This window comes from Terrapene carolina, unplaced genomic scaffold (assembly GCF_002925995.2).
Source record: "Terrapene carolina triunguis isolate 2854851 unplaced genomic scaffold, T_m_triunguis-2.0 Scaffold53, whole genome shotgun sequence".
NCBI classification, from domain to species: domain Eukaryota; kingdom Metazoa; phylum Chordata; order Testudines; family Emydidae; genus Terrapene; species Terrapene triunguis.
This window is the reverse complement of record NW_020664404.1, coordinates 21,079,990-21,086,567: the sequence shown is the minus strand read 5'-3', so window position 1 is coordinate 21,086,567 and position 6,578 is coordinate 21,079,990. Positions and strand designations below refer to the sequence as shown.

Sequence of the window (6,578 nt, the reverse complement as noted above, 5' to 3'; positions counted from 1 at the left end):
GTGGAAAACACAAAGGACCTGATTCTTATTTACATGAAGCCTCCTTTACACATAAGGTGGATGTAAATTTCATTTAGTTCCACTTTAAAGCTCTGTTACAATACCATAGAACTGTGAGAGGACCTTAGTGTAAAGAAGAAAAAGGCCCAAAAAGGCTGAGGAATTTACTCAGGGTTTACTCAGTCCTTATTCAATCCTTACTTAGGCACAGCCTTCCATTGATTTCAATGGGAACTTACTATAATAAGAACTGGGTAAACACTAAGGGCTAATTTTTGTAACCCTTACTCTCATATTTTTCCCCCCAGGGGAAAGCGTGAACACAGTCCCCCACTCCCACAAATTATGCAGTCGAGTTTCTTGCATTTGAGGGAAATCGCAGGGGTCAGCACACCCGGAGTGCAATGGATGAGCCTAACCCTGGGAAAACCACCATGGTGATAATGGTATCTCCTGAGCCGTTACTCACATGATTAGCCTCGCAGAGACTGAGTCCCAATCCAACTCTAAATAAAAGCTGACAAAGGCTCTCAGGATTTGACTCAGAAAGAATAACATTTCCATACTTGGTACAGTTAGGTTGTCCCCATCCAGTTCAGTCCTCTATAGACAGTAATGGCAAAGCTCCATTTATAACTTTGCTTGAATCACTGCTGTGGCTCTGAAAGTCACTACGCCACAGTGATGGTGGCAGCATTATCATACGACTCATCGATTCGACTCTGCTGTTTTTCGCATGTTAACCCTGTTCTTCAGAGTTTCGCAAACCAGTAGATGTTAAATAAATATTCCTTTTCAGCTCCTCACTTGCACCACAGCCTGTCAGACACAAAACAGATGATGCAGCACAGTCCCCAAACTCCCCTGGAAAGCAACACACTCAGTACTTAGGTTTTGTTCCTGACAGGCCTCCGGCAATGGGAGGCTCCTTTTCTCCAGCTCAGTGAAAAAACATCCCTTCAAGTCTTAAAGCTATTCCCTGCCACATACTCTCATGCACTCACCATCTCATCGACACATTAGATAGTTATCTATCATTTTTATATAATGACTTTTATTGGAGTCAGGGCCAAAGTAAGGCAATTCAGAGGCCTAGGATACTGTGATATGTGGCTCCCTGCAGCCCCACCCCTCATTTGAAGTGATATAGGCAGGGCAGCCCTTTCCCCTTCCATGAAGGCAGGGGCAGTGGCATAAGGTGTCCTCTCCCAAGAAATGACAGAGGGCCTCCTTCCCCTTGGGAGTAGCAAGAGCAGCAACTGGGGGTCTCCTCTCCCCTATCAGAGAGGCACCAGTGGCAACAGGGACCCATCTCTCATACTTAACCAGGACTCAGGGTGTATCTGCTTGGTTAAGTAAATGGGTTTGTCCCATTGCACTTTTCTCCTCAGACCACAACACATAGCCTACTGCTGGGATAATGTCATTGGGGTTCCCCAGTGCAGCAGGCTTTGGGGTTAACACACTGCTAAGATGAATGGTACAGTCACACCACTCAGAGTTACTGTTTCAGGCTCTCTGCAAACTCAAACAGACATCATTGCATCGGGTACAAGCTGAGCCCCATTTTCAGTGTTTTCATCACCATTATCATGGCTCAACATTTTTAAACGAAAGCTCATATTCTGCATAGTCATGACTTGGAAAGTTGGGGCCTATAGCACCTTAATGCAATCTTAGCCAAGTGCTGCACAAAAGTCCAGAAGCACAAGGAATCTCTCTGTTTCCTCTCTCTTCATTCAGTCTGACTCACTATGCACATCTGTTAATATAGCAGAAGAGCGAACTAATCCACTGCTGCCCTGATGTATAACCTGCCAGGTAAAGTGCTGGGAAAGACTCACACTGTGCTGCATCACATAACTGACATAGATCCCCATTGAAATGACAAATGCCACGGCTCTCGCAGCAGGGATGGAGTTAACTTCTCCAAAGGTTTCATTTCTGAAGGAATCCTGAGAGAAAAATTTTGGTTTTCAGCCAATACCAGCATGGGGGCTGATGAGATGTGGGGAATGGAGGCTGCACATCGGCATCAGCCCTGACAGGGATGATGCGTGAGGTAGGCCCAATGCCTCTGGGTATGCTTGGGCAGCAAGGCATGGAGGGTGTAGTGCACCCTAAGGCACCCCAGTTCTGCTGTACAGTGCAGAGGAAGGGCCAAGCTATGCCCCATTTCATCTCTCCTACCCATGTCCTCTTCTTTTGAGTCTGGTGCCCCAGTCACCATTAGACTTCCCTGGTTCTTGACTACCAGGAACTCAAGGTAGCACATCCCCTGGTACACAAGCCCAGCAGGGTGTGTGTGGAGGGGGGGCAGGGAGGATCCTTCACTCGCCCCTCCTGTATTGCCACCCATGTAGCTACAATTTAGCCCCAAACATACTGTTGACTAGTATGAGAGCCTGGCAAAAGTACAGTTATAGAGTCATCCAGCTGAGAGGTGTGGCAAGAACACCTGAATCAAGCCTTGCGGCCAGTCCTGAGGATTATTTTGATTTTTGTCTTTCTGCCTGTGTGTATGCGTGTAAATTCCTTAAATATTTTTGTCTCCCTGCAAATGGAGGTTTCCCCACGGTGCAGTATGTACGTCATGAGACATCTCAGTACTGAAAGGACTATGGTAGGGGCCACGTCACTATTCATTTTCTGAAGGTGGCTGGAGGATGGATTTCAATCTCCCTAGAATTTAAATTTTAGGGTAATTTTTTAAAATATCACATCATTTCACGGCTTAATGCAGAATGACAGCTGCATCCCAATGGGGGGAAAAGGCAAAAAAGTGTGGATTTCTCAAAACTGCAAGGCAAGCACTCATCTTTTCACCACAAATACTGCTCCTAACAAGCCATTCTGCGCATTCACTCCATATGGTATCTTTACACATACAGGAGGGGTTTATGGTGCCCCTAGGCTAATGATCCTTTGGGGGCCATAGTCTGATCATCTCACTCGGGGCCTAATGCATCTCTTCATTCCATCCTAGTAGCTTCGCTGACTTCAATGTAGTTACAGATTATAAATGAGAGGAGAGTCAGGACCTCAGTTTTCACTCAGCCATTATTCAGTCCCTGCTAGGCAAACTTCAAAGGGATTGACTTTTCCCCGTGTCCCATTGGAGCACAGCTCCAGAGGCTGTCCTCAATGACCAAGGATTGGGCACACACTGAAGAACGGCCTCTGGATTTGACCCTTGAGTAGCAAGAAATAGTTTTATCTACTAGGAATTTTTCTCCAGATGTTATTACCTCTTCCATAGGGCTTTGTACAGGTGCACGAGAAGAAGGGCAAAGCACAAGGAACCTAGCCCTCTTATGGGGGCAGAGCTGAAAGGAGGCATGGTTATATCCTCCTCCTAGCCTCCATATGGACAAGAAGAAGCTGCCAGTCACAGAGGGTAGCATACACTCCACCCTTTTAAGGGGTGCAGTATGGGCATGCTCCCCTCAGGTAGCTGGAGTTTGGGATGCACACTTCCTCCCAGAGAGCTCTAGGAAGGAGCTTTCCCCCAACCCTTCACACACACGCGCGTGCGCGCACAGACACACACACACACACCTGATTCTTAAAGGAACAATTGATCCTGTTTTTGGTTATAAAGCACCTGACTCAAGTACCTTGGAAAGTGAAGGTCTAGTTGCTTTCTATAAAGGGGGTAAGTTTAGAATGGGAGGATAGCTGGCCAGTGGATAATGGTGAAAACTGACCTGTTTGAAAGGAAGAAAAAGGGCAAAGGAGGCCAACAGCCCTTTGCTGTGATTCTTAAGGTGAAAGCTGGTGTGCATCATGTACAAAATATCATCCCACTTCTTAGTATTGCCAGGGCAGTTCCGCTGATTTCCTGTCAAGTTAGACTCTGTAGGGATAGTAATGGTCTTTTTCTAACTTGGTTTAAAGTGTGATTCTACTTTGACACAGAGTAAAATGGGCACATTACATTAGAAAGAGACCAAAAAAAAAAAAAAAAAAGCTGTTACTACTTTTTAACTCCTGTTAGCACTGCAAAGACAACACAGCCCTGAAAGAATGAGCTGGATTCTATTCTGGGTCATCACCATCAACAGAATTGCTAACTAAATTCCAACAGCAGGGCCAAATTGTGCCCTCAGTTACACCCATGTATCCCCCGTTGTCTTCACCAGTGTTAAAGCATGTGGAACTGAGCATAGAATTTGGCCTGCAGAACCTTTATTACTCGCAATGATTCACAAAGTGGGGGTAGGGGGAAGCTGATTTTCAGCTCCTGGGTTGAGTGCCTAAGGCTGGAAGTTAGAACAAAACATCTTGCGAATCGTAAATGGAGCAGATTTGATAGTGTTTAACAGAGACACATTTGACATGGAATCCCACAAAGCCATTTAATTGGTATGTCTACACTGTGATTGCAACGTGGACTGGTGTAGCTGTTAGCTTTAATCTAGCTAGCATGGCTGAAAATAGAAGTGAAGACACAGTGGTGGGGGCTTCAGCATGGGCTAGCAACCTGAGTACATAGCCGGGGTCCCTGGTGTCCTTTCACAGCCTCTGCTGAAGCCCACGCCACCATGTCTTCGCTGCAATTTCGCCAAAAAACAAACAAACTCAGGTATGCGGGGCCGGCTCCAGGCACCAGCCGAGCAAGCTCGTGCTTGGGGCGGCAGATTCTACGGGGCGGCATTCCGCCCAATCCTAGGGCGTCACGGCCACTTTTTTTTTTGTTTTGTTAGCCGATCCGGCCGCCCTGTAGGGAGCGGGCTGCGTGCTCCATCTGCCCCAGCCGGTGCCAGGTCTATAGCAAGCCCAGCAGGGCAGCCCACGTCCTTCCCTCCCCGCCGACCGGAGTGGCAGTCGGGGCCACGTGGCGAGCACCCTGCTGAAGCCCTGACCGCCAGGGCCGGCTCCAGCATTTCCGCTGCCCCAAGCAAAAAAAAAAAAAAGCCGCGATTGGCGGCGGCAGTTCAGCGGCAGGTCCTTCGCTCCTAGAGGGAGTGAGGGACCTGCTGCCCCCGAATTGGCGCAGGTGCCGCCCCTCTCCCTTGGCCGCCCCAAGCACCTGCTTGTTAAGCTGGTGCCTGGAGCCGGCCCTGCTGACCGCCTCCCTTCTCTCTCTCCCCCCACTCCCTCCTCCTCCCCCCCGCTAGCCAGGGCACATCTGCAGCACAGGGAGTCCCCCTGCACCCTGGCTCCGGCCGCCCCACAGGTTTTTTTTTTTCCTGCTTTGCCGCTCCGGCCGCGCTGCAGGTTTTTTTTTTTTTTTTTCCCCCCCTTCCCCGTTCTGCCCCCCCCGATTTTTTTTTTTTTTTGCTTGGGGCGGCAGAAAAGCCAGAGCCGGCCCTGCGATTTCCTGCAATCGCACCTCCAGTTCAGTGCAGACATACGCTTAGAGTCACTTTTCACAGTAGAAATGCACTGCCAAAATGCTCAAAATCGTGCTCTTATTGTTACTCCGTCCCATCAAGCGACACATTTCCAGTAGAGCGTCAGCCAGAAAGCACAGCATTCTCTTTGGCTATTTACACCATGGTGATTGGTAGGACTGTCTTAGATCTCAGAGCAGCAGTGACTCAGGCCCTAGGTTATGGGCTTCCCTCTAAACTCCTCTGTGATGTAGAAATAGGATTTGTTCTATTCCATTAATACATTTTATACTTTTTTTCTTTCCCTAGGATAAACTTTTTGTTACAGAGCTAGGTGAAGTATTGTCCCTCCGGAAATTACAGAGGATGAAGAAACTCTTACTGATATCTCATCTGACAGATCGGTAAAATGAGCGCTTGTGTAGTGCCAGGACTGGGCAAGCTTTCTGCAGGAGGAAGAGGGAGGTAGAGCCGTTGATTGTCATTATACTGAGAGTCATTTTAAGATTAGACAACCGCAGCTGCCATTAAAGAGCAATGCTCCTTGTTCTGCTGATTCTGCAGCTCTGAACAGCATGTGTGTGCTGATTGCTGCCAGTAAAACAAAGGGTTCTTCCAGAGGGCATTGCTGATCCAAAGGGCAAACTTAAAAAAAAAAAAAAAAAAACCATGGTAGGTTGGTCCTAAGGGAACTTGAGCAACCAGGAAAGATTGGAGTTAGTAACGTGGGTGGATGCTTTACAGCCCGCAGACATTTCTAAATCCAAACGACATCCTGAGGAAGTGAGGCTGGAGAGGGACTTTCTCATGCAGTGTTCTTTCCCAGCTATTAACATCATTGTGCACCCTTCATGCAGCAGAAATGTAATCAATTGTCATAGACGAAAGCTGTTTAATCTGTCAAGAAACTGAATCTTTGGATTCACACACAGTGCATTGCTGATATCCCCTCTCCATGCACTGAAGTATTATGTTTATAAGTAGTGGAATATGGGGCGATGGATGGAGGTTTTCTGTCTAAATGCCTTCCACAAATTGAAAAGCATTCTGTTATCAACAGTACTTTAGATATGCATGAAGTAGTCACTCTACGCATGTAGGAACATGTACAAGACACTGTGCAATGGATACCATAGCCAAATTCTTTGAGCCTAGGTACCGAAAGTTGGGCACCTAAATCTATAATAAGCCTGCTTTTCAGAGGTGCTGAATGCTCACAGTTCTCATTAATGTCAACTCTGG

At 47.4% G+C, this 6,578-nt stretch overlaps 1 non-coding gene across 1 annotated transcript; it reads right to left on the bottom strand.

Annotated features, from left to right (window-relative positions):
- Nucleotides 1–305: 305 nt before the first annotated feature.
- On the bottom strand, nt 306–468 carry LOC112109597. Its single transcript, XR_002908328.2, has one exon. It is a non-coding gene; the product is annotated as a U1 spliceosomal RNA (small nuclear RNA).
- Nucleotides 469–6,578: the final 6,110 nt, after the last annotated feature.